General features: G+C 34.7%; 1 protein-coding gene across 4 annotated transcripts in view; it reads left to right on the top strand.

Moving 5' to 3' along the window:
* The window catches only part of atp2b1a (ATPase plasma membrane Ca2+ transporting 1a), a 239,378-nt gene that overhangs the window by 79,759 nt on the left and 135,990 nt on the right, over positions 1 to 23,629 (top strand). The window lies entirely within an intron of this gene.

The raw sequence follows: 23,629 nt of genomic DNA, 5'->3' as shown, positions 1-23,629 counted from the left end.
TTTTACTTTTTAACATTTTATTTGTTCATTTATAAATGTCTTTTACTTTTAAACATTTTTCTTATTTATTTATTATGTATTTATACATATTTTTAATTTTACACCTTACACAAACATTTGATTTATTTTTGTTTATTTATTTAATATGTATTTATTTATTCATAAATGTCTTCAATTTTACTCATAAAGATTTTATTTGTTCATTTACTATTTATTCATAAAGGTCATTACTTTTACTCTTAAAGATTGTTTGTTTATGTGTTATTTATTTATTCATTTATTTATTTGTTTTGATTATGTATTTATTCATTTATGTATTTGTGTATTCATAAATATCTTTTATTTTACGCTTAAACATTTGGTTTTATTTATTTATTTATTTATTTATTCATAAATGTTTTTACTTTTACTCCTCGACATTTTATTTATTTATTTATTTATTTATTCATAAATGTTTTTACTTTTACTCCTGGACATTTTATTTATTTATTTATTCATTTATTTATTTATTTATTACCTTTTACTTTTAAATGTTTTATTTTGTCCTGGATGAATAAATCCTCATAGAAATCTAATGTATATGGCATGCAAATTATATGTTCATGTTTGAATTACACACACATAAAACATGTAATATACAACTTTTATTTTAAAATATTGTAAAATTGGCCTTTCATAACCATCAGCCGTACAAATATGTACATATATATTGTAATATATTAACTTTGCATTTAATAAATATTCATTATAAAGATTTTTTTTAATCGATTTAATTCTCTCTCTAGAGGTCCTGTATCACAGTTTCCAAAAAAAAGCAGTCCAACACTTTACAACAAGTAAAAAAACAATAGAAAACCATTGTTTCTTGTTAGCAGATTATCATATTACAGGGATTTCTAGATGGTGCCAAAAAACGTTAGCATTCAACATCATTTCATTCATTAGGAAATAGTTTTTTTTTATTGTAATACTATTTCACAGTTTTACAGTCTTTTTGATCAAATAAATGCAGTCTTAGTGAGCAGAGTATGCTTCTTTTAAAAACACAATTACATTTTTAAAATAACCATTGACTGATTGTTAACAGTTCTAAATGTGCAATTTCAGGTCATGCCTTTTAGCATGTTAGCCTGAGTTTATCTGCCTGCCGCTAATCTCTGTTTATCTCCTTCATCTTCTATAACTGAGTACTTATCACTTCTTTCGTGCATAAGTGTGTGTGTGAGTGAAATCCAGGTTTGTTTTACAGGTATCTGAGGTCAGGGATTCAGGCCAGAGTGGGGAATGATGGGATTTGGAGAGCAGTCACTGATATCTGACTCTGCATTTTCAGTGGTTGCTGATAGCAGCTTAAAGGCTTTTTTTTCTGTAATAAGGAACCTTTGAGGTTGATCATGCTTTGATTTGGACTTTGCAATTTGTTGAAGAATACACTTGTATTATTGTTTGTGTGCTTGTGTGCGTGTGTGTGTGCGGGCATGTTTTGATTTCTGTATACTTTAATAATATATTTTTATTTGATCAAAATACAATAAATAATAGTATTGTGATATATTATATTGCATTTTAAAATACCAGCTATGAATACTGTATATCTTATAAAGTTAAACAAGTATTTTCACACCATCATTCCTAGTTTTATGTGTCTCTTTAGAAACTATATATATATATATATATATATATATATATATATATATATATATATATATATATATATAATGATTATATATATTATGATTATCATGAATAAAACATAAAACTAAGTATATTTTTGTTACTGAAGTTAAGCATTTGAAATAATAGGAAAATATTAACCAGACATTAAATATTACGGAGCCCCTTAAGTGACAATAATAAAGCCTTTCATGTGCACACAACATAAGTATGACATATTATCTCATGCACACGTGAAAGTCCAATGCGATGCTATTCGTAACTTTTTGATTTAGTGGCCAATTCGTACGAATTCGAATGATTTTGCTTTAACAAGTTGTCTGCACGAGATACATACCGTTTTCCAAAGATATGTGGTATAGGTGAATTGAATAAACTAAATTAGTCGTAGTGGACGAGTGTGCATGTGACAGAGTATGGGTGTTTCCCAGTACTGGGTTGCAGCTAGAAGGGCATCCACTGTGTAAAACATGTGTTGGGTAAGTTGCCAATTCATTCCACTGTGGTAACCCTTATGAATAAAGGGACTAATCTGAAGGAAAATGAATGAATAATAAAAATTACACTAGTATCTCTCTTTTAACATGATTTTTCAACTATTCTTGACTCACTGAAATTATAAAAAAATACATTTAATAAAGTATTATATTTTAGAGAATAGGTGTGCTTAAACATGATATAAAAAAAAACACAAACGTTTTTTAACATAGTTTATGTTTCTGTGGTCAGTAAATTAAAGAACTGCACGTTTGCACTCCAGCATATTGAGCTCTGACTCCTCCAATCAAACTTACTGTCCTGTTTTTAACTATAATGTAAATAACGCTGTCATCACTTACTCGTCTTTCACTAATTTCAAACTTAATATAGTTTCTTTATTTAGCTGAATACAAAATAAGATATTTTGAAGAATGTTAAAAACCAGTAACCATTGACTTCCATAGCAAGAAAAAAACAACATTATGGAAGTCAATGATTACCGTTTTTTTAACATTCTTCAAAATATCTTATTTTGTATTCAACAGAAACCAAAAAAAAAAAAAACTGAAACACATTTTCGAATCACTTGAGAGAAAGAGAGTAAAAAATGAATACATTCTCATTTTGGGGTGAATTATCCCTTTAAGAAAGACTCAGCTGTACCTCAAGATGGCAGTTTTCAGTCTATTCCTGTCAGCTCTACATCATTACAGCTCGTCTGTAGGGGTTTGTTTTATCTAGGTGTGTGCGTGTGTGTTCTATAGAGATATTTGAGGCCCCTCTGATCAGCACATCAGGGTCCCATAGGCTCGATTCGGCTTTGTTTTCGCTCCGTGCAGCGTAGTGAAGTCACATGCTTCAACTGAGTGTGTAAAATGCAGCTTTTTTTTGTTTTTTTTTGCAGTGTTTTGCTTCATAGAGAATTCTGCGCATGCATGCATAATGGAAGATTATTCTCAGATCTGATTCCCTACATATTTCAGTCGCACCGGCTTAAAAATAGCACCAGTGTCTTTCTGTGTGTATTCAGCAGCTCTCTCTTTCTCTCACGTCTTGTAATCTCTCATCACTGCTCCCTCTCTCTCTCTTGATTCCTCTTTCTTTCTCGTAACACTTGTGACTTGTAAATGATCGAATAGCTTAAGAAAAAAGGCAAAAAGATGGGCCAGCCTATGAAATTGTGTGCTTTTCTTCCATTTTAAAAAGTGGCAAGTGCCAAATGCAAGTTGAGAAATGGAATTGACGAGTACATGAAATGGTGTTTGCTCAGCAGTTGGCTTGCAACTTTCTTTTTAATTCAGTGTCTGAAAATGTGATATTGCGTTATGTGAATGGACTGTGTGTTTCAGAGTGAAGTACTGTGATTTGCTCATGACGATAGCGTTGTTAGAAATCGCTGAGGTATTTTTTTTTTATCAGTTGCTTTAATAAATAAACAGTAGGAGAGAGCGGGGACGAACTTAACGTCGGATGAAAGTAACAAAGCAATTTTCCCGAAGCTCTGACGACATTTGATTTACAGGGTATAACAGCACATTCAGCATGCAACCCTTGATGGAGCTGCCAAATATGAGCTGATTTCTGGATCATGTCTCACAGTTATGTGTTTTAAGTGCATAAAGTAAATTATTGTTGTGGTTTTTTTTTTGCCTCATTACAAGTTGAGTTTCACTTTCCATGCATCACAGTAATGATCGATCTACAGGTTATTTAGAGCAATAACACGTCCCTCAGTCTTTCGGTTTAAAAGTAAATCAGATTTAAATGGCAAGAGTTCCTGTGGGGATGAAAGTAACACTGTTATTTATGTCCGACTGCTAATAGACAGCTTATTTTTACCTCCACATTAAAGTTTTCAGTGTTTTGACTCGTATGCTTCATAAGATTAATGCATTATATCATGGCAATTTCAGATAAATAAGACTCTTACTGATCAAGAGACAAAGTCTTACAAGGTTTACTTCCAAAAAAGATTTTATTCTTTGCAAAGAATTGGTCATACAGGAACACCGGATGCGACACACATGCTAACCAGACACCAGGTTTTATCTTCTTTCTCCTGCTTCAATGCCTACTTCGTCACAGTTCTCTTTACAGCATTAGATTTTAGAGCCAGGATTTACACTTATTGAATGCATATGTTTAAAAGCAGATGACCACTTTTATTTATGTAATGTTTGTTTTTGTCGTCTTTAGGAAGGCTTGTGTTTCTTAATATATGATGTTTCTAGTGGCAGAGAGAAGTTTTATATAAATCAATGTTTTAGTAATAATAAAAATGACTTTTGAGTGCATTTTGAGTATTTTTAAGATAAAGTAACAAGAAAATATAGTAAAAATAAAATACAGAAACAAAAATCAACATTTGGTGGAGTGGTAACCTTGATTTTCAATACAGCTAGTTAAAAGAAGTACATAAAACTGTCGATTTCTGGGGGAAAAAAAGCTCTAAATGACAGTATTTTTATTTAAAAATTTCCATTAATTTTAACATATTTATAGAATAAAACTCCTTAAACACGACCTAATAAATCTCAAAGAAATCTAATAAATAAAATGCATATATTACATGTCATCAAATCACATTAAAAGGGGGAGAAGTGTTCACTAGTGTGTTCTGTCACACATTGTCCCCCACCTCTCACAGCATGAAACCTTAAAAAACATCCACAGTATCTTCCACTTTAAAGGATTGCGTGATGGTTGGAGTCTATCTCTCTTTTTTCCCCTCTCTCTCTTTCTCTTTCTTTCCCTCCTGCTCGACTCTACAGCTCTTTTATTGTTCCAGACAGATAACATGCCTTAGGACTACTTTACTACAAGTTCTATGAGAGCCATCAAGGCTACTTAGTTCACATTATTATACTCCACGTTCGGGGATGTGACTCACGAAACTTCACTGTTTGCTTGATTTTCAGTGCGTCATGTGACATATTTCAGGCTCTTTTTATGCCAATACCATGCGTAATATGATGTAATAGCCTATTTTTCTTTAGCAAAATAGGGCTTCTTTGCTTTTTGATAGGGCAGAAGAAAAGAGGGATAAAAAAACTGTTGAGAGTTGAAGAACATTGCGAGTGTTTGTCAAATGTTAGCAGAGAGGCAACTATTTTAATGAAATGAAATTGATTTCATTTTTTGGGGACTCAATTAAATGTGTGTGAATCTATATTTGTTGATGTTACATGTACATGTGCCTATTTCTGTCATTTTAAGATTAGCAGGAAAAATGCATGTAAATTGGCAGCTTTTGGCAATTGCAGTACGTTGGGATGATGAGTACAGTGCAGTATGTATGTGTTTTAAGAGAAGTATACGGCAATTTAGGAACTCTATAACCTGAGAATTAATTATTAATAACTGTTAGTTTGAAAAAGAAATAACCCTTTCTCTTCTATAGATTAATAACCTCTTTTTAATTACAACAAAAGTACTATGTCAGTAATTTTACACAGTGCGATTAAATACACAGTTGAAGTCAGAATTATTATCCCCCTTAAATTTTTTTTCTTTTTTTTAATTATTTCTCAAATTATGGTTAACAGAGCAAGAAATTGTTCACAGTTTGTCTGATAATATTTTTTTCTTCTGGAGAAAGTCTTATTTATTTTATTTTGGCTAGAGTAAAAGTAGTTTCAAATTTTTTATAAGCCATTTTAGGATCAAAATTATTAGCTCCTTTAAGCTATATTATACTTTGATAGTCTGCAGAACAAAGCCTAGTTAACCTAATTAACCCAGTTAAGCCTTCAAATGTCACTTTAAGCTTTATGGAAGTGTCTTGAAAAATATTCAGTCAAATATTATGTACTGTCATCATGGCAAAGATAAAATAAATCAGTTTTTAGATATGAGTTATTAAAACTATTATGTGTAGAAATGCGTTAATAATATTCTCTCTGTTAAACAGAAATTTGAAAAAAATAAAATAAATAAACAGCGGGGCTAATAATTTTGATATCAACTGTATATATTAAATTTCTAAAATATACAGTGGATATAAAAAGTCTTAAAATGCAAGGTTTCTGTGTTGCCCATTGCCAAATGAAGATGTGACATGCTGATAGACTCGTACCCAAAAAGACTGCTGAAATAAAATTAAATGGAGCTTCAACAAAGTACATGGTGGGCCATTTAACGTAACTTTATTCTTTCATGAGGTTTTTTCAAGCCCCCTTACAAATGTGCCACAAACAGGGCGTTGATGTCACCAACTCTTGCTATTTTAAGTTGTGTCCATATAAATGGCCCACCCTGTATTACTTTAAAGGTGTGCACACTTTTGCAACCACAGTATTTTAGTTTTTTCATTTTGAGGTACTGCATGTTCTATTTGTTATACTGTTTATTTAGGTTTCCATTGCGATGTTGTTATGTTTCTATGCTTTTATTTTGATCTCTTCATTACTAGTATGTTTGATTGGCATTATTATTAGCTTGTATTTTGCAGTCATGCAAACAGAGTATGTATATATGTATATAAGTGTGTGTGTGTATATGTGTGTGTATGTATGTATGTGTATGTATATGTATGTACGTATATATACACACACAAAAACACACACACACACACACACACACACACACACACACATACACATACTCTGTTTGCATGACTGCAAAATACAAGCTAATAATAATGCCAATCAAACATACTAGTAATGAAGAGATCAAAATAAAAGCATAGAAACATAACAGCATCGCAATTGAAACCTAAATAAACAGTATAACAAATAGAACATGCAGTACCTCAAAATTTCATACCACAATGTTATGTCATATAAAAACCCACACAGGCAAAGGGTCACTGTGGCAGACCAAGGGGAAACATATTAAGGTCTAAAATAATACACACAAAATACACATTACATAAAGAGTTCAGATGCAAAAACCTCTATGTGCCATCTGAAACTTTATTTTAAAGTGAGCATTTTTCCGAGACTCCTATATTTATGTTCATTAAAGGCAATGAAATAACATATAAATTGACATAAAAGAGAAATTACTCAACTTATACACAGTAGCCTGAGAAAAATGATTATTTTTGGAGAAAAATTCAGATGGCACTTAGAGGTTTTTGCATCTGAACTCTTCATATATAAGTTGATCTGCTGTCTCTTGAGCTGTGGCACATCCACACATCTCGCATCCAGTGCTGCTCCCTGTCCCTCTCCAAGTATTATATATGTAACTAGAACATAGTTTAGGTGAATGGCTGCCCTCAGAACAGTTCTAAGGCATTTTTACAGCATGTCTGTATTTGTTGACCTGTTTGCATGGTAGTGCAGTGAGCCTCAAGCATTAGCGCAGATTAGCTAATAGCTCAGTGTGGGTTCACTGCTTCACCATCGACAGCATCTCCAGCGCTGTAATTAAATAAAAATAGTTTTCCAGTCATTTACAGCAATATTTATTTTTTTTTTTTTTTAGTCCTCGCGTGAGCCCGGCAAACCACATTGCCCTCCCCAGATGCATCAGTTTAGCTTTTTTTCTATATGATCTATTGTTGATTGCTGCATATGTGTGTGTCTGTATATTGCAGATCAAAAGTGAGGGAGAACGCATGGCATTGGTCCAGCCCGGTGTTGACATCATGGTGCGTTAAATATAACGTTTTGCCACACAACCAGTTATTCAGCCATTTTAGTCAGTCTGCTTTTCTATAAATACACACTTTTCTCCTCCCAACTGTAGCTCAGCCTGTTCAAACTGAAGAGGGAGAGGAAAAGAGTAGCGTGTGTGTGTGTATATGTATGCTTGTGTGTGTCTGTGTGTGGGGGGGTTATGAGAGAGTCATTACAAATTTGCAAGGACACTCATGTTTCACAAAAGCACATTTATGTTTCTATTTCAAACGCTGTTATAAAACACACACTGCAGTGCTGCGGTTTAAACACTGGCATATTATTGAGACCAGATGTGTAGAGTGTTTGTTTTATTGTGTATTATTAACTTTATCGTTGTCTGTATACATATCGTGCCCACCAATATTATTGGCACCTTTGGCTTATATGACTAAAGAAGACAGTGAAAGCCTTATGTATTACATATTATGTAAGATTTAGGAACAACAAATAATAACTTGACTTCTAGTTTATCATTTGCTTTCAGAAGTGGCATATATAAAAGGCCAAGGCCTCTAGATTACGCTTATTTTACCAAAATAAAATATGATCATGCCTTGATTTTTTATTATTTAATTAGGACAGTAAGATCTGACTTTGCGAAGACAAATGTCTTGACACTTAACAAAAAAAATGTACAGTATGGAATATAAAGTCATGGTGCAGTGGAAAAAGAGTTAATATTGCGTATGACTTCCATGAGCTTGGAGGACTGCATCCATACATCTCGGCAGTGACTCAAATAACTTATTAATAAAGGCATCTGGAATGGAAAAGAAAGTGTTCTTGCAGGACTCTTAGAGTTCATCAAGATTTGTTGAATTTATCTTTAATGCCTCCTCCATTACCTTAACCCAGACATGCTCAATAATGTTTATGTTTTATGGCTGGGCTTTTCCAAATGATCAACTAAAAGTCAAGTTATTATTTCTAGCACTTACAACTGGGATCGACGACAAGACTTTTGTCAGGTAGTATATATGCACATACTGTGTGTGTGTGTATGTATATGTATATATATATATATATGTATATATATATGTATATATATATATATATATATATATATATATATATATATATATATATATATATATATATCGTTCTGTCTGGTTCTTGAATCTGAATGGCTGATAGCCGTGATATTTAAGTAATGACAGTGTATGGGTGATTCCCAGTGTTGCAGCTGGAAGGGCATCCGCTGCGTAAAATTTGCTGGATAAGTTGGCAGGTCATTCCACTGTGTCGACCCCAGATTAATAATTGTTATTAATGAATTAGTGAATTAATGAATGAAGTTATTGTGTAAGACTAGTTTCAGGTACTGACTAATGTAATGTATATACAATAATATCTCATTGTATAGCATTAATATAATATTTGAATTCAAAACAGAGGTCTGTAAGGGGTGTACTCATTTATGTTACTATTTATAGTATAAATGTTAAATGTATATATATGTTATGTATATACAGCGGAGGAAGATAAGTATCGAATATGTCACCATTTTTCTCAGAAAACATATTTTTCAAGGTGCCATAGTCTTTAAATCTTCCCCAAATGTTGGTAACAAGCAAATAAATCCATTTATGCAAATAAAAAAATCTAATTAATTAAGTTATGCATAATAAAATAAAGTATTGCAGGGATAAAGTATTGAACACATGAAGAAAGGGAGGTGTAGAAAGGCAGTGAAAGCCCAGACAGCAGCTGAAATAGTTAATTCGGTAAAGGGAATTAGGTAAGTTATTGTATAATGATGATTTATTTTGTAGACCATTGAGAAAAGAAAAAAAAAAGCTTAAAGGGGCTAATAATTTGACCTTAAAATGTTTTTTAAAAAATTAAAAACTGCTTTTATTCTAGCCAAAATAAAACAAATAAGACTTTCTCCAGATGAAAAAATATTATCAGACTGTGAAAATTTCTGATTTCAACTGTAATGATTGTATGTGTGTGTTTGTTATCTATGTGTGCCAAAATTATCAGCACCCATGATTGCAGAGGTTGGGTTTTGTTGTCAGAAAGTCTCCAAAACTACAATCCAGCATCACCATAGCGTGTCTGAAAGATTTCAAGCAAAGCCTCTACTCTTGTCCAAAAACTAAAACGTCAGTGCTCATACTTACCAAAGTTGCCTACATTTATAGAGGCCACTGCATGTTGTTAAAGAGTAAGGGGTGTTTGTTCGAGACAGATGGAGAAAGTGATAGACAGAGAGCGAAAACGAGAGAGACAGAGGCATAGCAGATCAACTTAATGGTCTGTTCCTACAGCACTTTATTTTAATGGGGTTCAGCTGGGGGTGTTTAGAAGTGCTTTCATTCACACAGCAGCTGAATATGGTTGTCAGTCTCGATTTGGAATTTCAAACATGTTGCGTTCACACATACAGATCAATGTTAAACTAGAGTGACAACCGGATTCCGTGACATCACCGATGAAATGACGCCATTGAACCTGAAAAGGAAGATCGTTGTTTGGTGAGCACACTCCTACCATCTGAATATGCTGAGTTTTGTAGACAAGTAGTATATCTGGAATTGTAGGATTTGTGCTGTGCCTATACTTGATTCTTCCACTCAGTTTTAATGTCGATTGAAATTTCATTCAGGTTAATTTTATATTTAAATATCTTTTCTATTTGATTGTTGCATTCATATTTACTTTGGATGTAAATTGAATTTCTGTTCAGTCTAAATTCAAACAGCTTTTCTGTTTGATTCTTCTGATCACTTTTCAGGAACCTTCCACCAGAAATGTACATTTCCACTCAAAACAATGTGACAGGGCCTAACCTTTAATCTTGTCAACCTTAGAAAATCATACATAAACAAGCATAAAATCTTACAATTCGATGATAGAATGCATCCTTTATCACTGTCAGCATCTCCATCAAATGATGTCACTTTCGAGTCATAGCCTTAAAGATGTATTGCACACATTTTATGTTAAACTTAAGGCAAATGTGACAGGACTGACAGAAATTTGTATAATATATTTGTAGTATTTATTTGTATAATTTATTTATAATTTCATGTTTTTAATCAGTTGATGTGAATGAAAACAATTTAAACTTGCTATTTCTAAAGTATTGTTTCTAAATAATAGTTAATAATAATTAGGTATTACAAAACCATTAAAGCTGTAGGTTCAATTGGGCTGAGGACGAGCACAATGACAGGGTTTGTACGTTTGTACAGGGTTTTTAATAAAGAAATAAAATCTGAGAACCAAATGAATGACATATTACTTCACAGAACAACTCACAGAGCTCAACTATCAGTCCATTTTAAACATTTTTGGGATAAAATACTTTTTATTCCCTGTAATTTATGTTTTTATTTCAGGGACAGATAATGTACGCTTCTGGTAGAATGTCTCTTTCATCTAGTTCAGTTCAAATTAAAAGTGCATTTATATTCAATCACGCTATTCCAGTTTAAATGGTCAAATTAAGTTTAAGGTTAAATTCAATTATATTTTTTAATTCCCTCATTTAAATCTAATTAAGATGACTTTTTAATTTGAGATCATTTGATCTAGATTTTCTGTTTGATTCTTCCATTCTGATTTAAGTTGGATTGTTTCAATTTACTTGTAGTTTAAATCTAACATTCAGATTTAAATTGAATTAGAATTCAGTGTTTTTCAGAGTGCATTTTAGAGAATCTATTCAGAGTACATTTCATATATTCCACAAAAATAGCCAAAATAGTCAAAAATGTGCATGAAGACACTCCAAATAATACTTTGAGAAATATTGACAAGCACAACAGCTGGGTTAAAAAAAGAATTTAAATTTAAAGTAAATAATTAACCCAGCATGTGATTGTGTGAAGAGTGTTTATTTTATCTTGCACATGAGAATTACCTTTATGATACATGCAGGTTAAAATGACATTTCAAATGTATCATCCATTATTGGTACACCTTACCAAGTAGCTGTGCTCACAGAATCCATGGTTACCTTACTACAGTGTTTTCAAACAGATTGTGACAGATAATGTGTGTCTGGAAACTCTGATGTCGACTGTTTGTCCTGTGCTCAGCTCAAATGCCTTCATAATCAGTGTTTTTATTGAGCTGCTATCTGACTTATGAGTTGCCTTGTGCAGATATGCGTAATGTATTTTCCACTGATTACTGCTGCAGTCTTCTTTCTTTCTTTCTTTCTTTCTTTCTTTCTTTCTTTCTTTCCCTCGTTTCTATGAAAGCAATTTAGACTCTGAACAAGACTCTCAAAATTAAAGGTCTCAAAGTGGCCTTTTATTGATGGCATAAAATATTTCAAGATCCATTCACTGGAGTTTTTAGATGAATCAAGTTATTTCTTAGTGTTAAGAACATTTAAGAGTCCAAGGGTGCTTTCAGATCCTAGACTTTTGTTTCTGAACCTGTCTCGTTTGCCCAGTTAGCGCGGCTCATTTGGCCTTTAGCAATCGCGCTCTGATCCACTCCAAAATAATTTGTCCGAGATCACCTGAATGAGGTGGTCTCGGATAGATTGAAATGAACTCTGGAGCGGATCGATTGTAGTGAGAAAGCGATACGATCCGAGCCCGACTATATCACAGTGTATTATGGATATAGAAAGTGAAAGCATGCTGAACTATTAACAACAGCTGTTTAAACTTACAGCATTCTTAGTTTATCTGGTATTTCTCTCTATAATGTAAAGCCTATAATGCATAAATCACCTGCTATGTTTGAGAAAGTCTTACCTCTGCTCTATAGTTAGTGACGACGTCTGTGGGTGTCACCATTCAAAATGAAAGCACAGCTTTTCGCTTATAATGTCTTATTGCTCATCGGTATAAATCGGCATGACCGCTGAGTGGGGGGACTCTGCAAAATAAACCGTGAAACTCTGACCAATTTGAGGAGATTTTACTCACACGAGACTTGTTTTAGTTATTTTGGTAGATACTTAGCCGTGTGAAAGCGAACCGCATCAAGAACAAAGAGCAACATTGTAACAATTTTAATCCTTATTTTGAACTAATGAATTGATTCACAGGTGTGAAAGCACCCTAAAGAACCTTTTTGTAGATAGAAAAGGTTTATTGGATGTTAAATGTTCCTCACTTAACCAACGATATTTGAAGAATCTTCAGAATGGTATTAAAGTAAATGTTCCAAAAGTTGGATACATAGTAATGCCACGGAATTGATCTTCTATTTATGGTTCCTCAAAGAACTATTCAGTGAACGGTCATTAAAATAGAATTTTTTGGTAGGGTTAAGAATATTTTCTAAATCTTTTCTTTTTAAACATTCGTAGAATGTTGGGTTAAATATCTTCATGGAAAAATTAATGCCAAAAAAAAAGAAAGATAAAATTGTTAAATAAAAGTATCTTTTCAAAAATGTATCTGTCTATTTGTTCATTTACTTAATTTGTTTTTGTTTAAACTAGTATTGACACAAACACACACACACACACATATGGGACATTCTACCAGAAACGTACATTATCTGTCTCTGAAATAAAAATATAAATACAGCGAATAAAAGTATTTCATCCCAAAAATGTTTAAAATGATGGTTGATTTCTGTGAAGGTTGTTCTGTTAAGGAATGTCATTCATTTGGTTCTTAGATTTTTGTTCTGTATTAAAAACACTTTATAAATGTAAAAACCCCGTCGTTGTACTTGTCCTCAGCCAAATTAAACTTACAGCTTTAATAGTTTTGTAATGCTAAAAACTGTTATTTAGAAGAAAAAAAAATGCTTAAGAAATGACGAGTTTAAGTTGCTATCATTCACATCAATTGATTAAAAACATGAAATTATAAATAAATTATACAAATAAATACTGCTATTAAATCATACCATTTTTTTTACAATTGTCCACATGTTTCTGTCAGTCCTTGTCACATTTGCCTTAGATTTAACATAAAATGTGTGCATAACAAGTTTAAGGCTATGACTCAAAGGGACATCATTTGATGGAGGAGAAGCTGACAGTGATCAAGGATGCGTTCTATCATTGGGTTGTAAGATGTTATGCTTGTTTTTGTATAATTTGTTGAGGAAGACAAGCTAAAGGTCAGGCCCTGTCACAATTTTTAAAAAAGTAAAAATGTATGATGTAGAATGACAAATGTAGAATGTACCATACGTACGTATACATTACTATTTTACATTTTGTCAGTTTAGTGGCTAATTCTTATGAGTTCAGTCGTACAAAAATGTACGATTTTAAAAAGGAGGCGTGGCACCAAACCCCACCCCTAAACCCAACCGTCATTGGAGGAGTTCATATGAATTAGTCATTAAATTTAAAAGTTACAAAGTTGCTGCAAGATAACGTTGGAATAGTTGTTTTAGTATTAATAGTATTTTGTGTATGTTATAATTAGGCCCACACAGAATCTGCGCGCGTAGAATTCCACAGATTTCCGCAGATTTTTAGCCCATCATTGATTCTGTTTATTTACTTGTGTAAATGTGTGTAAATTTATATTTGTTCAGTTTTTATATTAATTTCAGTAATATTGTTGACTAATATGAAAATATTAATATGATTTATTCACGATACAGTTTGTAAAGTAATATTTTCTGTCTTTGAGTAGATATATTATATGAGAGACTTTCTTTGTTTATTAAAATAAAGTGGATCTAATTGGATTTGCATTATAAACATTCAATAGAAGTTTGAAAAGGTATTACTTTTATTTCATATATTAAGGTTTTAGTTATGATACTCCCAAAATCATTCCGCAAAAATTGGCAGATTCCGTCTGGCCTTAGTTATAATAATAGTAGTTGTTGTATTCTTTTATATGGCCTTAGTTTACTTAAAAATGCTGTGATGCAAAAACCAAAACAGTGTTGTAATATGTAACCTTTGAATGCGAGAGTATATTTATTTGGAATCTGTTTCAAACTACATTTTCCATACTTTATTTACATTTTTTTTTCAACCATAAATAGACAGACAGACAGACAGACAGACAGACAGACAATATAGACTGTATACTCTCTGTACTGATTAGGAAGATGATAGCTCTTTAAAGTGTCATTCTTTGTTGATTGGCAGATTGCAGCCCTGTTGAACTTTGTATCTAATGTTCTGTTTATCATCTAATCTTTCCATGCTGTGACTAATTATTACCATTGATCATTGAGCCTGATGATAAGATGCCCTGAAAGCATAATAGAGGTGAGCTTGGCAACAAGGCAGATGACATTGTCTGTATTTGTGTGTGTGTGATCCGTGACTAACACACAGGTGTGTGCGGATCTATTCACACACTGCACTGCACTGTGCTGGGGGGGGGGAAAAAGCCTCTTATTTGCAAGACAAAAAAGATAGTCTGCAGTGTTGCCTCACACACAATAAACGCAGGATGAGTCACGCTGCCATTCTACATTTGACTTTCTCTTTTATATCGCCGTTATTGACGTTGATGATTTAGAAACCATCTACATGCAGTGTCTCTCACTGGTATGTCTGGAAGTTAGTCTTGTCTAAATGATAAAAGACCCCAGATACAGTGTGGCAGGCAGGGTCAGAGGGTCAGTGTGTGTGTGTGTGTGTGTTTGTGACAGTGGAGAATAATGCTTGCTTTATTTAGCTCCCACTGACTTTCTGCCAAAGCCACACCAGCATGGAGGTGAATGCGTACACACACACCATTAAATACCTTCCAGCGCTTTGTTAGTGCTGTGTAAACATTTTAGACATGCATTCAGCTCTTCATCTAAAGTGTGTTGTTGTGTTTTATTGTTTGATCGCTGTTTTTCCACATGCAGTTCCATCTTTGTTTGTTGAGCAGGGTTACCTAACTTGTGTTTGTCATCAATATTGGTCAGGGAATTGAAGGATGGTAACTGTTTTAATATCACAAGAACATTTTTCTAAGCGGTTTTGAATATTGTTTTTGTTTAGTTAAAACCAAATCATAGAGGATCATGTAGAAATATGTAAATAAAAAGGGTTTAGGCTATTGAAAGAATGCCTTTTCAAATATCAGGTATTTTTAATAATGAAGAAAGGTTAGTTCAGGTTGAAAATGTGTTCTAGCCTAACTCCTCAAAACATATAAATAAAATATTTGTGTATATAAAGAAAAATTTTAAATAATAAATATATCCCAGCTAGCAAAATTCATGTGGATCAAATCCGGCCCACACCAGACTCTTACATCCGGCCCACACCAGACTCTTACATCTGGCCCACATGATGGCACTTGGGCGGTCTGCTCCTGTTTGCCAGATGTGGGCCACAATTAAGCCATAGCAATACCACATATCAGCCAGAATTCTACCAAATGAACCAAAACTGACCCTATTCTGGGACACAGTTTGCTTTTATTCTGGCCCAGATCTGGCCTACACTTACATCCAGACCACACACTGAATGTAATGATGGCTCTAGGGTGGTTCGCTCCTGATCACTTTTTCTGCACCGAATATTCACCAAAAGTGGCCCACATATGTTTAAAATAACAGGGCCACATTTTCTCTGGGCCACTTTAGGCTCACATCCATATTAGCCAGAGCTTATTGTGCCGGATATTTGCCAAGAGTGGTCCACATATGTTTTAATATAACTGGGCCACATGTTCCATATCTTCTCTGGGCCACTTTGGGCTAAGAGCCACATTAGCCAGAGTTTACTGCAATGAATATTCACCAAAAGTGGCCCACATATGTTTTAAAATAACAGGGCCACATTTGCCATATTTTCTCTTGGCCACTTTAGGCTCACGACCGCAGTAGCCAGAGCTTACTGTGTCAAATATTTGCCAAAAGTGGTCCACATATGTTTTATGATAACTGGGCCATATTTTCCATATCTTCTCTGGGCCACGTTAGCCAGAGTTTACTGTGCCGAATGTTTGCCAAAAGTGGCCCACATATGTTTTAAAATAACTGGGCCCTATTTGCCATATTTTCTCTTGGCCACTTTAGGCTAAGAGCCACATTAGCCAGAGTTTACTTTGCCGAATATTTACCAAAAGTGGCCCACATACGTTTTAAAATAACTGGGCCACATTTGCCATATTTTCTTTAGGCCACTTTAGGCTCACGGCCGCATTAGCCAGAGCTTACTGTCAAATATTTGCCAAAAGTGGTCCACATATTTTTTATGATAACTGGACCATATTTTCCATATCTTCTCTGGGCCACGTTAGCCAGAGTTTACTGTGCCGAATGTTTGCCAAAAGTGGCCCACATATGTTTTAAAATAACTGGGCCCTATGTTCCATATCTTCTCTGGGCCACTTTGGGCTAAGAGCCACATTAGCCAGAGTTTACTGCAATGAATATTCACCAAAAGTGGCCCACATATGTTTTAAAATAACAGGGCCACATTTGCCATATTTTCTCTTGGCCACTTTAGGCTCACGACCGCAGTAGCCAGAGCTTACTGTGTCAAATATTTGCCAAAAGTGGTCCACATATGTTTTATGATAACTGGGCCATATTTTCCATATCTTCTCTGGGCCACGTTAGCCAGAGTTTACTGTGCCGAATGTTTGCCAAAAGTGGCCCACATATGTTTTAAAATAACTGGGCCCTATTTGCCATATTTTCTCTTGGCCACTTTAGGCTAAGAGCCACATTAGCCAGAGTTTACTTTGCCGAATATTTACCAAAAGTGGCCCACATACGTTTTAAAATAACTGGGCCACATTTGCCATATTTTCTTTAGGCCACTTTAGGCTCACGGCCGCATTAGCCAGAGCTTACTGTCAAATATTTGCCAAAAGTGGTCCACATATTTTTTATGATAACTGGACCATATTTTCCATATCTTCTCTGGGCCACGTTAGCCAGAGTTTACTGTGCCGAATGTTTGCCAAAAGTGGCCCACATATGTTTTAAAATAACTGGGCCCTATTTGCCATATTTTCTCTTGCCCACTTTAGGCTAAGAGCCACATTAGCCAGAGTTTACTTTGCCGAATATTTACCAAAAGTGGCCCACATATGTTTTAAAATAACAGGGCTACATTTGCCATATTTTCTCTAGGCCACTTTAGGCTCACGGCCGCATTAGCCAGAGCTTACTGTCAAATATTTGCCAAAAGTGGTCCACATATTTTTTATGATAACTGGACCATATTTTCCATATCTTCTCTGGGCAACGTTAGCCAGAGTATGCTGTGCCGAATGTTTGCCAAAAGTGGCCCACATATGTGTTAAAATAACTGGGCCCTATTTGCCATATTTTCTCTTGCCCACTTTAGGCTAAGAGACACATTAGCCAGAGTTTACTTTGCCGAATATTTACCAAAAGTGGCCCACATATGTTTTAAAATAACAGGGCTACATTTGCCATATTTTCTCTAGGCCACTTTAGGCTCACGGCCGCATTAGCCAGAGCTTACTGTCAAATATTTGCCAAAAGTGGTCCACATATTTTTTATGATAACTGGACCATATTTTCCATATCTTCTCTGGGCAACGTTAGCCAGAGTATGCTGTGCCGAATGTTTGCCAAAAGTGGCCCACATATGTGTTAAAATAACTGGGCCCTATTTGCCATATTTTCTCTTGCCCACTTTAGGCTAAGAGACACATTAGCCAGAGTTTACTTTGCCGAATATTTACCAAAAGTGGCCCACATATGTTTTAAAATAACTGGGCCACATTTGCCATATTTTCTCTGGGCCACTATAGGCTCACAGCCACGTTAGCCAGAGTTTACTGAGCCGAATATTTGCCAAAAGTGGCCCACATATGTTTTAAATTAACTGGGCCACATTTGCCATATTTTTTTCAGGGCCACTTTAGGCTCACAGCCGCTTTAGTCAGAGCTTACTGTGCTGAATATTTGCCAAAAGTGGCCCACATATGTCTTAAGAAAAACTGGGCCACATTTGCACCTACACATGTGGACCACTTTGGGTTGAGACCCAGATTACACTTTAATGACTATGCCACATTTTTGCTAACTGTGGCCCACATTTGTCCTCCATCATTTGGGCCTAATATGGCCCATTTTCCACATGGACCACATTAGGCTCACATTCAGATTACATTTTGCCATAAGTGCCAAATATTTGCCTCAAATGGCCGATGTATGAATTGGAATCTTTGGGCCAATTCAGGCTCACTTTGTCTGGGCTCATTTTGTCTGGGCCGAAGGAAGACCACCAGTGCCGCATAACTGCCTAAAGTGGCCCACATTTGTATGCTATCTGGGATAGCATTATGCACCATTACATAATAAACACAAACTAACTGGACCCACATAGCAAGGAATGATGCTGGCGGTGTGTCCCCTGTTGTATATAGGACCATAATGTCAGCAGTAGGTCCTCAAGTTCCCATACATTTTGTGATCGTGATGATGTATTTTAGTTGGCATGGCGACCCATCTGGACCATCAGCTGTACAGAAGGCTGAACTGGTCACCATTGTTGTACCCGCTGGTGATTGGTTGAACTGTGGACCTGCAGTCGTTGTGAACAATGCTCAATAGTTTCTGTTCTCTTTTGGCAGCTGTGGACGACACAACTGGTCGACGTTTCATTGTTTGGCCATCTGTGCACCACGTTAGAAACATTTTCACCACAATAACCTATAAACGACCTAGAATGTTTGCCTTTTCTCAGATTGAAGTTTCAAACATCACCGAAAAAACTGCAGCTTTTCCCATTTAAGCACTGAACAATCTGTTGACTGCAAGTCAGTCCTCAGGTTCTATATATCCTATTTTTGTCTTTATGACGACAGTCGGAACTGACAGGACATGAAGTGTCAGAGAGCTGGAGATGGGATCGGAAAAGGTCTCCAAGCTGGCATTCAAACAATTGACTCCATATTTTTCTTTTTCTTTGTCATCGGCGCTCTTATTTGTTGGAGCGTTTCATAACATCCATTCTTTTGTCTTGTGCAACATTAGCACCTTATCTGCCTGCCTAAGCTGTGCTTCCTCCAGTGGCCCACAATGCACTAGCGATGTCGCTCAAAAGGTCAGGCTAGTGCATTTTTATGTCTTCAGTCATTTCAAATCTCTATTTCTATATCCCTTTTCCCTCCCGTTGAATGAGTGAATGTGTGAATGTAAGTATTCTTTCTTTTAAAAAAAAGGAAGGTCGCTCAGTTGGCCTTAGCTGGGCTCCATTTATAACAGCGCTCTGATCACTGTGGGGTTTCTAAGACTGGAGGAACTGTTAATAAAAGCCTGTCAGACTGAACCTTTCAGTCCTTAGAGACACCAAAACTGGACTCTGATAAGAAGAGAGGGAGAAAAAGACCCTTTTATCTGCTTGTTGAGTCTGACGTCACACGTCACAGTTTCTGGGTCTAAGCGCTCTATCAGATGCCAGAAGTAAACAACAAATGAGACTAATATACTCTAACAGTGTGCTGTGATGCTGTTGAAAATCATGAATGTAGTGTTTATATCCATGCCTAATCTTAGATGCTCAGACAGTGATTCATCTTTTAGAAATGGTTAAAATAATGGTGTCTGGGATGCAGTACAAGTGCAGAGACTGTAGTGAATACAATGATTTTGTAAAAGATTTGCTTGTAGGTTATTATAGTTTAGCATTTTTGGATTAGTGTTTGTTTTAGTGCTCATTTTAAATGTGCTGTAAATTTTTGTTTAGTTTTAGTTTCTTTCATTAAAGGTTTTGTTAGTATAGTTTTTACTTTGTAAACACAGTTCTTTTCTTTTCTATTTATTTCGTTTTAGCCATTTTAAGCACTATTTTAGCTGGGTTAGCTTGTTGGATGGTGGTCATAACTTTTTTGTGTATCAAAACGTTTCCTAAAGACTTGTAATAAAGAATATGGGGGAAAAAAACACTTATTTTTACATCAGATATCATTAGAAAAAAAATGTTGCCTGTTATTACTTATTAAATAAATAACAAACTGGCCAGCACATTCAACTTTCCCCAGTCAGAGTTTGGCTCATTGAATGAAAAGCGATTAAAACATAATAATAATAATGATAATAATAATAATAATAATATAAATAATAATGTAGAGCTTCACGATTTTTTCTAGCCTCTCTTCGGTGCTTCGGACCATTTCATTGGTAAATTTTTCTTTCAAGAATAAGGTCTAAGATTCAGAACAAAAGTTACTTGTAAAATGTTTTTTTTTTCCTGTTTAACAACAGTAGGTCAATAGCGAAAGGTGACTTACGTCATATTCTGTGTGGTCTTGAAACCTTTGATGGGTTATTTCCACAATTTATGATGCATAGCAGTCAAAACGAGACAAATGAGAAAATAGTGACAAACTCTACACCAATAGCAAATTATGGACTTTGTCAGCAGGGGGTAGGTCTTTAAATTTTAGTTTAGTTTTTGTTTCTTTCATTATTGGATTTGATAGTTTAGTTTTAGTTTTGTAAACGCAGCTCTATTTAGTTTTTATTTATTTCGTTTTAGTAATTCGAAATTTAGTAATTCATCAGAGGTTGAGGACCGTAATAAACAGCCACTGGTCAGATTAAGTGCTTAAGAATAAGTGGTTATTAATTCTAAAAACATTTTGATTAAAAATAATTGTATGGCGACGCAGTGGCGCAGTAGTTAATGCTGTCGCCTCACAGTATAAGGTTGCTGGTTTGAGCCTCGGCTGGGTCAGTTGGCGTTTCTGTGTGGAGTTTACATGTTCTCCCTATATTCACGTGGGTTTCCTCCTGGTGCTCCGGTTTCCCCACAGTTCAAAGACATGCGGTACAGGTGAATTGGGTAAGCTAAAATTGTCCGTAGTGTATGAGAGTGAATAAGTGTGTGTGGATGTTTCCCCAGAGATGGGTTGCGGCTGGAAGGGCATCCGCTGCATAAAAATTCATTCCGCTGAGGCGACCCCAGATTAATAAAGGGACTTAGCTGAAAAGAAAATGAATGAATGAAAAAAATTTATTACTTTTTTCTAATCTTTATTTTTATAATTCTTTTATTGTTCATTTTTATTTTTTATTTCAGTTATCGAAAATGTTTTAGATCAAAAGTTTTAGTCTTAGTGTTTGTCTACTAAAATTAATTGTCATAAAGTGCTGCTGAGATTGAGTTTCTCATTTGAAATGGGAAGAGGTCGGACCCTGATAAAGTTTTCCATATGTCATAACCACACGTTTGATATTTTATTTTGAAGAGATCCAAACGGGAATGTCTGTGTACGTCTGTAATTCCCAGGACTCTAGAAAAGTGACGTTTCATGTTACTGCTAGTAAAGGGGATCCCCTAAAAGGTGAAAGCCTTACACAACTCTGAAATGTGACTCAGGTCTGGTTTACGAGCCGGATGAGTTCTTTTAATATCTTCAAGTACAACCACAGCAGTCTTGGAAAGAGATTTTGGATCAAGAGTTGACATTTCCAGCTGAGGGTTCTCCCGGTTCTTCCCTGTGGAGCTCGTCTAGCACATGTCCATGCTCAGAACCACAACTGTTTGTGTGTGTTTATGATACACACTGATAATCTGTTTGTTCGCACTTGTTTTTTTCACTTTTGTCTCAGCTAATGCCAAAGCCATATCACCCTGCACACCAATACCGGTTTCTCACTGAAGCTAAGCAGGGCTGAGCCTGGTCGGTACCTGGATGGGAGATCACATGGGAAAACAAGGTTGCTGTTGGAAGTGGTGTTAGTGAAGCCAGCAGGGGGAGCTTAACCTGCGGTCTCTGTGAATCCTAATACCCCAGTATAGTAAAGGAGACACTATACTTTCAGTGAGTTTCGGATGAGGCTCTTTGTGGTCATTAAAAATCCCATGACACTTCTTGTAAAGAGTAAGGGTGTAACCTCGGTGTCCTGGCCAAATACCCTCCATTGTCCCTTACCCATCATGGCCTCCCAATCATCCCCATCCACCGAATTGGCTCTATCACTATCTCTCCATTTTAATAGCTGGTGTGTGATGAACGCACTAGCGCCGTTGATCTGTGGCTGCCTTCGCATCATCCAAGTGGATGCTGCATACTGGTGGTGGCGTGGGGAGACCCCCCTCATGATAGCGAAGCTCTTTGGTTGTATGGCCATAAACAATAAATGCGCTACATAAATACACATTACATTACATTAATAATGTCTGTGTTACACTGCTGTTCTGATATTAAAATGTGATAAGTGATATTTATTACAAATTTGTATATTCGTTTCATTATGCACACACTATTTTTTTGTTTAGTGATACTCCAAGAAGTTTATTAGTTAAAATGTGATTAATAAGAATATATCTTTAAGTATATTCGAAAGCTTTTTTATTATTATTACGCATGATAATAGTTAAAAATAACATTTTCATTTAAATGTTTTAAGCATTATCACTAAATTAGAGCTTTTCTTTAGGTTAGTTTGACAGGTTTTATAGTAATCCTTAAACTATTTAAAAATATATTATTTAAAAAATATTGCTTTCTTGCTTGATTTGATTTGATTGATTGATTGATTGATTGATTGATTGATTGATTGATTGATTGATTGATTGATTTATTGATTTTTCTTGGACACTCATATTTGTTATGATCATCATATCATCTTATGAAAATAATCATTAAAATGTTTCCACATTGTAGTGCTGCTAGTTATTGGAAAAATCTGATATTACAATATTTTATTTTTTCTGCAATAAATATAAATCACAAGACAAGTTGAATAGCTCTATATGGCGGTTTTCTGGTGAGTCTAACAGTAGTCAATTATAGAAATCTAATAAACGCAGTGCAATAAAATATTGTATTATTTTAAAATTCAGATGAAATGGAGCAAAAATTTAGATTTTTTTCCTTAAAACAAGCAAACATATCTGCGAGTGGGGTAAGTTATATAATGTTATTTTCGCTTTGAAATGAAAAAAAGCATTTTTTTTTTTTTTGCATAATTTGTATAAATTCCATATAAATACAGTGATTAAAAACACTTCT

This window comes from Danio rerio, chromosome 4, assembly GCF_052040795.2.
Source record: "Danio rerio strain M-AB ecotype USA chromosome 4, GRCz13ab, whole genome shotgun sequence".
In the NCBI taxonomy this organism is placed as follows: Eukaryota; Metazoa; Chordata; class Actinopteri; order Cypriniformes; family Danionidae; genus Danio; species Danio rerio.
This window is presented reverse-complemented; position numbering and strand designations above follow the sequence as displayed.